The sequence below is a fragment of the Mesoplodon mirus genome, assembly GCF_964341445.2.
Source record: "Mesoplodon mirus genome assembly, chromosome: X".
Lineage (NCBI taxonomy): Eukaryota > Metazoa > Chordata > Mammalia > Artiodactyla > Ziphiidae > Mesoplodon > Mesoplodon mirus.
Window position 1 is genome coordinate 146739075 of NC_138981.1, and position 12623 is coordinate 146751697.

Sequence of the window (12623 nt, forward strand, 5' to 3'; positions counted from 1 at the left end):
TCCCACTTAAAGTTGAGGGTATGCACTTCTGCACAACACCTTCAGCATTTATTGTTTGTAGTTTTTTTTTTGCTGAAGTTTATTCTGACAAGTGTGAGCTGCTATATGTTTGTGGTTGGATTTGCATTCGTCTCATAATCCATTGAAATTGAGCTTTCTGGCATGTCCTTTTTTTATTCAAACTGTGAGTAGAGCTTACCTCTTCCAATTGTTTTCGTGAAGTATGTGTGACATTTAGAAATATTTTGGCCATTACCTCCCTAATGACATTCTGAGGGCAGGTTTCATTTACAGCCCTCCAGTACTGGTGCATATGAAGTGACCCTTAGCACAGTTTTTAAAGCTGCTGTTGCAGGTCACTGCCAGAGGGTGGCAGCATTTCTGCTTTTCACAAGCTTTTAACTAGGGAAACAGACTACTTTGCAGTGGTATTTCTCGGTTATAAATTAGAGTGGAATGTGCCTGGATAAACCCCCAAAGGTGATGTGTTTTTTTTTTTTTTTACTTTTGTTTGTTTTCTAGATTGAGTTTATATTTTTTTATTGGAGTCATATTCCATTGTGTACATGGACCACTTCTTCTTTGTGCATTCCTCTGTTGATGGACATTTTCGTAGCTTCCAAGTTTTGGCTATGATAAATATTGCTGGAGGGCAGGATTGCCAGGCTGTTTTTTTCTTGTTTTGCAGTACGTAGGCCACTCACTGCCATGGCCACTCCGATTGCAGAGCACAGGCTCTGGACGCACAGGCCCAGCAGCCATAGCTCACGGGACCAGCCGCTCCACGGCATGTGTGATTTTCCCGAACCGGGGCATAAACCCGTGTCCCCTGCTTCGGCGGCGGACTCTCAACCACTGCGCCACCAGTGATGTCCAGCCTGTGTCTTTTTGATTCTCATCCTCTCAGGCGATAGGGCCAGCAGTGGGCATGCTTGATTGAATGGTAGCTCAGTACTTACCTTTTCAATGCACCTCCTTTGTGTTTTCCTTACTGGCTCTTAGCATGTCCCACGTTGAACCAAGCCTAGGCATTTTTCCACAACCCCTTCAGCATTTATTGTTTGCAGAATTTTTGCTGATGGTCATTCTGACTGTTGTGAGCTGATAGGATTTTTGTAATTTGGATTTGCATGTCCTTAATTCTTTCTAAGGTTCATTTTTCCACACCTTTTAAAATTTCTGTTAATGAACAAATGAAAAAAACGTAGAATACAATTAACCTCTTGAAATTGTCTTCTTGAAAGGTTGCCCTCAAAATTGAATGTTTTGGTCAATATTCGCTCCCAGGATTGTTTTTGAGGGCAGGTGTCATTCACAGGCCTGTAATGAGTGTGAATATTTAGTGACCATTAGCACTGGGTTTAAAGCTGCTGTTGTGGTAAGCAGCCACTAGGCGGCAGCATTTCTCCATTCACAAATCTCGTTACTAGGGCAGCAGAGCCGTTCTGGAATCCCTGTTCCTAGGTTGTAAATTAAAATGGAATGTGCCAGGAGAAAACCCCATAAGTTTATGTTACATTATTTCTTGTTTGTTGTTTTAGTTTTTTTAATAGGGGCAATGATTAGAATATTGTTTGTCCTAGGTGTACACAATCTGGTTCATTTGTGCCTAACATATATATATATATATATATATATATATATATATATATATATATATATATATATTCATGCACAGATCCCCTTCCCATGTCAATTATTGCAGAGTGTTCCATAGACCTCCCTTGCTATATGGTCGGTCTTTTTGTTATGTGTATTTAATAGGTATTTGTACACGTATGGTAACCCTAATCTTAATTTTTCCATTCCCCCCACCTTTCCTTTTAGATAAGCCTAGTTTGTTTTCTAAGTGTGTGAGTGTCTTTCTCTGTGCAAATATGTTCATTTGTGTCAGTTGTTAGATAATGCCTGTAAGTGATATCATAGGATATGTCTTTTGCTTTCCGACTTACCTCATGTTCTGTGATTATCTCTAGGCTCAACTATGGTGCCTGAAAGAGCAGTGTTTCATTGTTTTCCATGGCTAATATTCCATTGTGTACATGGACCACTTCTTCTTTTTCAACTGATATGGTGATGGACATTTTGGTTGCTTCCGTGTCTTGGCTATTGTGAAAATTCCTGCAGTGCAGCTGTTGAAGCCTGTGCCTTCTCGACTCTGGACTTGTCAGGTGAGAGTCTCAGCGGTGGGCCTGCTGAAAGGAATGGTGGCTCAATTTTTACTTTTAAACACAGCTCCTTTCTATTCTCATTATTGGCTGTCACCACTTTACATCTCACCAGCAGCTAGAGGGTACACAGTTCTCTAAAACACCTTCAGCATTTAATGTTTGTAGACTTGCAGCTGATGGTAGTTGACATGTGTGAGTTGGAATCATTTTGGAGGTTAGATTTGCATGAGTCTAATAATTACTGATGTTGAGCTTTTATCCATTTTCCTCTTTTTTGAAAATGAGTGAGTAAAACTTACCCCTCCATCCAATCTCCTTGAAAAATTTAACACTTTTGAATTTTTTTGGCCATTCCCTACCTCCGCACAATTTTTTAGGGCATGTGTCCTTTACAGCCCTGAATCCTTGTGAATGTTAAGTGACCATTAGCTGTGGGTTCAAAGCCGCTCTTGTGGGAAACGGCCACAAGGCGGCAGCATTTCTACATTTCCAACTCTGGGATTTTGGGCCACAGAGCTTTCGTGGCAATCGTGGTAGTAAGCTGCGAATTAGAGTGCAATGTGCCAGTGCAAACCCCCAAGAGCTTATATCTCCTAAATTGTTGTTTGCTTTTTAAATTTAATTATCAGAGGAAATTTGATCAAAATGTAGATTCTCCTAGGTGTACAGTTTCTGGTTCATCCTATCAATGTATCTGTCTATATGCCTCTTTGGATCCATTCCCGTGTATGTTATTATAGAGTGTTGAGTAGACCTCTCTTTGTATTCCTTAGGTATTTTGTGATTATATATTTCCTATGTATTAGTATATGTCTGTTAACCCCCATATCCTAATTCATACATTCCTTACACCTTTCCATTTGGTTAAACATAATTTGGTTTTCTGAATCTATGCGTGTCCTTCTCTTGGAAATTATTTCATGGGTATCAATTCTTAGGTAACACCTATAAGTGATGTCATAGGATGTCTGTCTTACGGTTTCTTTCTTACTTCCAGTGTGGTGATTATCGCTAGGTCCTTCTATGGTGGTGCCAACGGCACTGTTCCATGCTTTTTCATGGCTAAGATTCCATTGTGTACATGGACGACTTCTTCTTGGTGCATTTTTCTGTTGATGCACATTTTGGTTTCTTCCAGGTTTGGCTATGGTACACCTTGCTGCAGTGCAGGATTGCCAGCCTGTGTGTTTTTGATTCTGGTCTACTCAGGTGATAGGCCCATGAGTGGGCCTACCAGATCACATGGTAGCTCCATTTTTACCCTTAAACGCACCTCCATTCTGTTCTCACGACTGGCTCTTACCAGGTTGCAACCCACCAGCAGCTAAAGGGTACGCAGTTCTCTAAAACCCCTTCAGCATTTATTTTTTGTAGACTTTTTTTGCTGATGATCATTCTGACGGCTGTCAGGTGAACGTTTGTGTACACTGGATTTGCATGGCTTTATTGATTCCTGATGTTCAGCCTTTTTCCATTCCCGTTGTTTTAAGAAAAAAGAAAGAGTGGGAGGGAGACGCAAAAGGGAGGGGATATGGAAACATGTATATGTATAACTGATTAAATTTGTTATAAAGCAAAAAATTAAAAAAAAATAAAAATAAAAAATAAAAAAATAAAAAAAATTTAAAAAAAAGAAATAAGAGAGAAGGTCCTTCAGGGAGATAAAAAAAATTGCCTTAGCTATTCATGTATTTTGACTTACATGAACTTTGGATTCAGATTATCAAATTTGCTGAAGAATTCATTTTGTAATTTTATTGGAACTTATTAAATATGTAGCTTAACGTAAGGAGATATTTTTATTAAAATGTGCCCTTTCTTCCTTGAAAATAATCTTTATTTATTCAGATTTTCTTATTATGCCCTTCACAAAATTTCAGAATTTCTCTATAAAAATCTAACATTGAAAAAATTAATTTCTTGACATGTTATAATATTTGTGGGCTTCCCTGGTGGCGCCGTGGTTGAGAGTCCGCCTGCTGATGCAGGGGACGCGGGTTCATGCCCCGGTCCAGGAAGATCCCACATGCCGTGGAGCGTCTGGGCCCATGAGCCATGGCCACTGTGCCTGCGCATCAGGAGCCTGTGCTCCGTGGCGGGAGAGGCCACAACAGTGAGAGGCCCGTGTACCGCAAAAAAAAAAGTATTTATTATATTTGCTGCTCTTGAGAATGACTTGGTATAAAAAAAATTGGTAAAAGAAATACTTTTGAGTTGTTATGCTGACTTTTTATCTTACCGGAAATTTCTGCTGAATTATCTTATTCATAGTTTTTCCATTCCTTGCCTTGATTTTGATAAGATTATCATATCATTTGCAAATAATGACAAACTTTCTCTTCCTTTCAGAAGTGGGCAATGTGGTTAACATTTTAAATTTCCAAACCACAACAGATTGACTGATGTGCAGTCTATCTGACACATTCTCTAATTCTTACACTGCTTATTCTTTTCTTATTCTATTGACTAGGACTTATAGAACAATGTGCAATAGTTGTGGTCTCCAAACTTTAACTTTAAAGTTTTATCATTAAATATATTTGCTAAAGGATCTTTAAAAAATCCTTCTCTCGTTAGGTTAAGGAATTTCCTTATTTTACTAATTTACTAAGCAGTTTTTTTTCATAGATGCCTTTTCTATAGCCATTGAAATCACCATTAAAACATGTATTAATGTGATAACATTAACAGTACCTAGATTTTTTTGCTACTCATCATGACTTTATTTCTGGAATATGTACTACTTTATCATTATTAACAAATTTTGCGTTCAATTTACTTATAATTTATTTAGAAAGTTGGGATCTATTTTATGTGTGTGTATATGTATGTATGTAATTAAAAGTGGTACCTAACTCTGTTCATTTAAACACTTCCATTTAATTTTACCACTTTTGTTTATTAAGTACCTGAGAAGTAAACTATCATTTCTTCATGGGGAACCTCTCTGAACTCCAGCCTAAATTAGAGCCCTTTGTTAGCCCTCTCACTGTACCCTGTATTATAACTACGTAGTTATCTATGAAGTGGATTATTGACCGAGTCACCCACTAGGCTTTAAGTTCCATAAGGTCCGGGGATTTTATCTGTTTAACTCACTGCTGTAATCCTGGGACCTAACTTGCAATTAGTACATAGTAGACACTTTAAAAATTATCTGTAGAATGAACACATGATTAAATAAATAGTAGTTTGAAAGCTGAAAAAAAAGAAAAAAGAAAGAAAGAAAAAGAAACAGAAGACAAATGTGCATAAATTATGCCTCTTGAAACTGTCGGTTTGAAATATGGATGCCTTTGAATTTTTTTGGTCGATATACGACCCCAGGATTTGTTTTCAGTGCAGGTGTGATTTACAGGCCTGCAATTATTTTGAATATCAACTGACCATTAACGCTGGGATTAAAGCTGCTGTCGTGTGAAACGCCCACAAGGTGGCAGCTGTTCTACTTTACCAAATCTGGTTACTAGGGCAACAGAGCCTCAATGGAAGTTGTGTTCTAGGTTGTAATTTAGAATGGCGTGTGCCAGGGAAAAGCCCCTTAAGTATATGTCTCACTACTTCTTGTTCGTTTATTTAATTTAATTTTTATTTTTATCACAGCAAGTTTGATTACAAAGTTTGGCTTGTTCTAGGTGTGCAAGATGTGGTTCTTTTACACATAAACATATGTCTATTCTTCCTGGAATCCTTTTCCCATGTACGTTATGACAGGATGTTGAGTAGTCTTCTCTTGGTATTCCGTAGGTCTTTGGTGATGATATATTTCACCTGTGTTTGTATATGTCTGTTAACCCCAATATCCTAATGTATCCAATCCTCACAAATTTCCATTGGTGAACCATAAGTTTGTTGAATGAATCAGTGGTTGCCCTTCTCTGTGGAAATATCTTCACTGGTATCCATTTATAGGTAATACCTAAAAGTGATATCATACGATATGTGTCTTTCTCTTTCTGACATACTACACGTTGTGTGATTGCCTCTAGACTCATCTACAGTGCTGCAAATGACATCGTGTCCTTTTTTTCCTTGTCCAATACTCCGTCTGTACATGTACCAGTTTTCTTTGTCCACTCATATGTTGATGGACTTTTTGGTTGCTTCCATGACTTGGCAATTGTAATGCTGCGGCAATGCACATTCGCCTCCCTGTGTCTTTCCAATTCTGTCTTCTTAGGTTATAGGCCCAGGAGTGGGCCTGCTGGATCATATGGTAGAAAACTATTTACGTAGTAAAAGCACCTCCATTCTGTTCTCGTTAGTGGCTCTTACCAGGTCACATCCCACTTAAAGTTGAGGGTATGCACTTCTGCACAACACCTTCAGCATTTATTGTTTGTAGTTTTTTTTTTTGCTGAAGTTTATTCTGACAAGTGTGAGCTGCTATATGTTTGTGGTTGGATTTGCATTCGTCTCATAATCCATTGAAATTTAGCTTTCTGGCATGTCCTTTTTTTCTTCAAACTGTGAGTAGAGCTTACCTCTTCCAATTGTTTTCGTGAAGTATGTGTGACATTTAGAAATATTTTGGCCATTACCTCCCTAATGACATTCTGAGGGCAGGTTTCATTTACAGCCCTCCAGTACTGGTGCATATGAAGTGACCCTTAGCACAGTTTTTAAAGCTGCTGTTGCAGGTCACTGCCAGAGGGTGGCAGCATTTCTGCTTTTCACAAGCTTTTAACTAGGGAAACAGACTACCTTGCAGTGGTATTTCTCGGTTATAAATTAGAGTGGAATGTGCCTGGATAAACCCCCAAAGGTGATGTGTTTTTTTTTTTACTTTTGTTTGTTTTCTAGATTGAGTTTATATTTTTTTATTGGAGTCATATTCCATTGTGTACATGGACCACTTCTTCTTTGTGCATTCCTCTGTTGATGGACATTTTCGTAGCTTCCAAGTTTTGGCTATGATAAATATTGCTGGAGGGCAGGATTGCCAGGCTGTTTTTTTCTTGTTTTGCAGTACGTAGGCCACTCACTGCCATGGCCACTCCGATTGCAGAGCACAGGCTCTGGACACACAGGCCCAGCAGCCATAGCTCACGGGACCAGCCGCTCCACGGCATGTGTGATTTTCCCGAACCGGGGCATAAACCCGTGTCCCCTGCTTCGGCGGCGGACTCTCAACCACTGCGCCACCAGTGAAGTCCAGCCTGTGTCTTTTTGATTCTCATCCTCTCAGGCGATAGGCCCAGCAGTGGGCATGCTTGATTGAATGGTAGCTCAGTACTTACCTTTTCAATGCACCTCCTTTGTGTTTTCCTTACTGGCTCTTAGCATGTCCCACGTTGAACCAAGCCTAGGCATTTTTCCACAACCCCTTCAGCATTTATTGTTTGCAGAATTTTTGCTGATGGTCATTCTGACTGTTGTGAGCTGATAGGATTTTTGTAATTTGGATTTGCATGTCCTTAATTCTTTCTAAGGTTCATTTTTCCACACCTTTTAAAATTTCTGTTAACGAACAAATGAAAAAAACGTAGAATACAATTAACCTCTTGAAATTGTCTTCTTGAAAGGTTGCCCTCAAAATTGAATTTTTTGGTCAATATTCGCTCCCAGGATTGTTTTTGAGGGCAGGTGTCATTCACAGGCCTGTAATGAGTGTGAATATTTAGTGACCATTAGCACTGGGTTTAAAGCTGCTGTTGTGGTAAGCAGCCACTAGGCGGCAGCATTTCTCCATTCACAAATCTCGTTACTAGGGCAGCAGAGCCGTTCTGGAATCCCTGTTCCTAGGTTGTAAATTAAAATGGAATGTGCCAGGAGAAAACCCCATAAGTTTATGTTACATTATTTCTTGTTTGTTGTTTTAGTTTTTTTAATAGGGGCAATGATTAGAATATTGTTTGTCCTAGGTGTACACAATCTGGTTCATTTGTGCCTAACATATATATATATATATATATATATATATATATATATATATATATATATATATATATTCATGCACAGATCCCCTTCCCATGTAAATTATTGCAGAGTGTTCCATAGACCTCCCTTGCTATATGGTCGGTCTTTTTGTTATGTGTATTTAATAGGTATTTGTACACGTATGGTAACCCTAATCTTAATTTTTCCATTCCCCCCACCTTTCCTTTTAGATAAGCCTAGTTTGTTTTCTAAGTGTGTGAGTGTCTTTCTCTGTGCAAATATGTTCATTTGTGTCAGTTGTTAGATAATGCCTGTAAGTGATATCATAGGATATGTCTTTTGCTTTCCGACTTACCTCATGTTCTGTGATTATCTCTAGGCTCAACTATGGTGCCTGAAAGAGCAGTGTTTCATTGTTTTCCATGGCTAATATTCCATTGTGTACATGGACCACTTCTTCTTTTTCAACTGATATGGTGATGGACATTTTGGTTGCTTCCGTGTCTTGGCTATTGTGAAAATTCCTGCAGTGCAGCTGTTGAAGCCTGTGCCTTCTCGACTCTGGACTTGTCAGGTGAGAGTCTCAGCGGTGGGCCTGCTGAAAGGAATGGTGGCTCAATTTTTACTTTTAAACACAGCTCCTTTCTATTCTCATTATTGGCTGTCACCACTTTACATCTCACCAGCAGCTACAGGGTACACAGTTCTCTAAAACACCTTCAGCATTTAATGTTTGTAGACTTGCAGCTGATGGTAGTTGACATGTGTGAGTTGGAATCATTTTGGAGGTTAGATTTGCATGAGTCTAATAATTACTGATGTTGAGCTTTTATCCATTTTCCTCTTTTTTGAAAATGAGTGAGTAAAACTTACCCCTCCATCCAATCTCCTTGAAAAATTTAACACTTTTGAATTTTTTTGGCCATTCCCTACCTCCGCACAATTTTTTAGGGCAGGTGTCCTTTACAGCCCTGAATCCTTGTGAATGTTAAGTGACCATTAGCTGTGGGTTCAAAGCCGCTCTTGTGGGAAACGGCCACAAGGCGGCAGCATTTCTACATTTCCAACTCTGGGATTTTGGACCACAGAGCTTTCGTGGCAATCGTGGTAGTAAGCTGCGAATTAGAGTGCAATGTGCCAGTGCAAACCCCCAAGAGCTTATATCTCCTAAATTGTTGTTTGCTTTTTAAATTTAATTATCAGAGGAAATTTGATCAAAATGTAGATTCTCCGAGGTGTACAGTTTCTGGTTCATCCTATCAATGTATCTGTCTATATTCCTCTTTGGATCCATTCCCGTGTATGTTATTATAGAGTGTTGAGTAGACCTCTCTTTGTATTCCTTAGGTATTTTGTGATTATATATTTCCTATGTATTAGTATATGTCTGTTAACCCCCATATCCTAATTCATACATTCCTTACACCTTTCCATTTGGTTAAACATAATTTGGTTTTCTGAATCTATGCGTGTCCTTCTCTTGGAAATTATTTCATGGGTATCAATTCTTAGGTAACACCTATAAGTGATGTCATAGGATGTCTGTCTTACGGTTTCTTTCTTACTTCCAGTGTGGTGATTATCGCTAGGTCCTTCTATGGTGGTGCCAACGGCACTGTTCCATGCTTTTTCATGGCTAAGATTCCATTGTGTACATGGACGACTTCTTCTTGGTGCATTTTTCTGTTGATGCACATTTTGGTTTCTTCCAGGTTTGGCTATGGTACACCTTGCTGCAGTGCAGGATTGCCAGCCTGTGTGTTTTTGATTCTGGTCTACTCAGGTGATAGGCCCATGAGTGGGCCTACCAGATCACATGGTAGCTCCATTTTTACCCTTAAACGCACCTCCATTCTGTTCTCACGACTGGCTCTTACCAGGTTGCAACCCACCAGCAGCTAAAGGGTACGCAGTTCTCTAAAACCCCTTCAGCATTTATTTTTTGTAGACTTTTTTTGCTGATGATCATTCTGACGGCTGTCAGGTGAACGTTTGTGTACACTGGATTTGCATGGCTTTATTGATTCCTGATGTTCAGCCTTTTTCCATTCCCGTTGTTTTAAGAAAAAAGAAAGAGTGGGAGGGAGACGCAAAAGGGAGGGGATATGGAAACATGTATATGTATAACTGATTAAATTTGTTATAAAGCAAAAAATTAAAAAAAATAAAAATAAAAAATAAAAAAATAAAAAAAATTTAAAAAAAAGAAATAAGAGAGAAGGTCCTTCAGGGAGATAAAAAAAATTGCCTTAGCTATTCATGTATTTTGACTTACATGAACTTTGGATTCAGATTATCAAATTTGCTGAAGAATTCATTTTGTAATTTTATTGGAACTTATTAAATATGTAGCTTAACGTAAGGAGATATTTTTATTAAAATGTGCCCTTTCTTCCTTGAAAATAATCTTTATTTATTCAGATTTTCTTATTATGCCCTTCACAAAATTTCAGAATTTCTCTATAAAAATCTTACATTGAAAAAATTAATTTCTTGACATGTTATAATATTTGTGGGCTTCCCTGGTGGCGCCGTGGTTGAGAGTCCGCCTGCTGATGCAGGGGACGCGGGTTCATGCCCCGGTCCAGGAAGATCCCACATGCCGTGGAGCATCTGGGCCCGTGAGCCATGGCCACTGTGCCTGCGCATCAGGAGCCTGTGCTCCGCGGAGGGAGAGGCCACAACAGTGAGAGGCCCGTGTACCGCAAAAACAAAAAGTATTTATTATATTTGCTGCTCTTGAGATTGACTTGGTATAAAAAAAATTGGTAAAAGAAATACTTTTGAGTTGTTATGCTGACTTTTTATCTTACCGGAAATTTCTACTGAATTATCTTATTCATAGTTTTTCCATTCCTTGCCTTGATTTTGATAAGATTATCATATCATTTGCAAATAATGACAAACTTTCTCTTCCTTTCAGAAGTGGGCAATGTGGTTAACATTTTAAATTTCCAAACCACAACAGATTGACTGATGTGCAGTCTATCTGACACATTCTCTAATTCTTACACTGCTTATTCTTTTCTTATTCTATTGACTAGGACTTATAGAACAATGTGCAATAGTTGTGGTCTCCAAACTTTAACTTTAAAGTTTTATCATTAAATATATTTGCTAAAGGATCTTTAAAAAATCCTTCTCTCGTTAGGTTAAGGAATTTCCTTATTTTACTAATTTACTAAGCAGTTTTTTTTCATAGATGCCTTTTCTATAGCCATTGAAATCACCATTAAAACATGTATTAATGTGATAACATTAACAGTACCTAGATTTTTTTGCTACTCATCATGACTTTATTTCTGGAATATGTACTACTTTATCATTATTAACAAATTTTGCGTTCAATTTACTTATAATTTATTTAGAAAGTTGGGATCTATTTTATGTGTGTGTATATGTATGTATGTAATTAAAAGTGGTACCTAACTCTGTTCATTTAAACACTTCCATTTAATTTTACCACTTTTGTTTATTAAGTACCTGAGAAGTAAACTATCATTTCTTCATGGGGAACCTCTCTGAACTCCAGCCTAAATTAGAGCCCTTTGTTAGCCCTCTCACTGTACCCTGTATTATAACTACGTAGTTATCTATGAAGTGGATTATTGACCGAGTCACCCACTAGGCTTTAAGTTCCATAAGGTCCGGGGATTTTATCTGTTTAACTCACTGCTGTAATCCTGGGACCTAACTTGCAATTAGTACATAGTAGACACTTTAAAAATTATCTGTAGAATGAACACATGATTAAATAAATAGTAGTTTGAAAGCTGAAAAAAAAGAAAAAAGAAAGAAAGAAAAAGAAACAGAAGACAAATGTGCATAAATTATGCCTCTTGAAACTGTCGGTTTGAAATATGGATGCCTTTGAATTTATTTGGTCGATATACGACCCCAGGATTTGTTTTCAGTGCAGGTGTGATTTACAGGCCTGCAATTATTTTGAATATCAACTGACCATTAACGCTGGGATTAAAGCTGCTGTCGTGTGAAACGCCCACAAGGTGGCAGCTGTTCTACTTTACCAAATCTGGTTACTAGGGCAACAGAGCCTCAATGGAAGTTGTGTTCTAGGTTGTAATTTAGAATGGCGTGTGCCAGGGAAAAGCCCCTTAAGTATATGTCTCACTACTTCTTGTTCGTTTATTTAATTTAATTTTTATTTTTATCACAGCAAGTTTGATTACAAAGTTTGGCTTGTTCTAGGTGTGCAAGATGTGGTTCTTTTACACATAAACATATGTCTATTCTTCCTGGAATCCTTTTCCCATGTACGTTATGACAGGATGTTGAGTAGTCTTCTCTTGGTATTCCGTAGGTCTTTGGTGATGATATATTTCACCTGTGTTTGTATATGTCTGTTAACCCCAATATCCTAATGTATCCAATCCTCACAAATTTCCATTGGTGAACCATAAGTTTGTTGAATGAATCAGTGGTTGCCCTTCTCTGTGGAAATATCTTCACTGGTATCCATTTATAGGTAATACCTAAAAGTGATATCATACGATATGTGTCTTTCTCTTTCTGACATACTACACGTTGTGTGATTGCCTCTAGACTCATCTA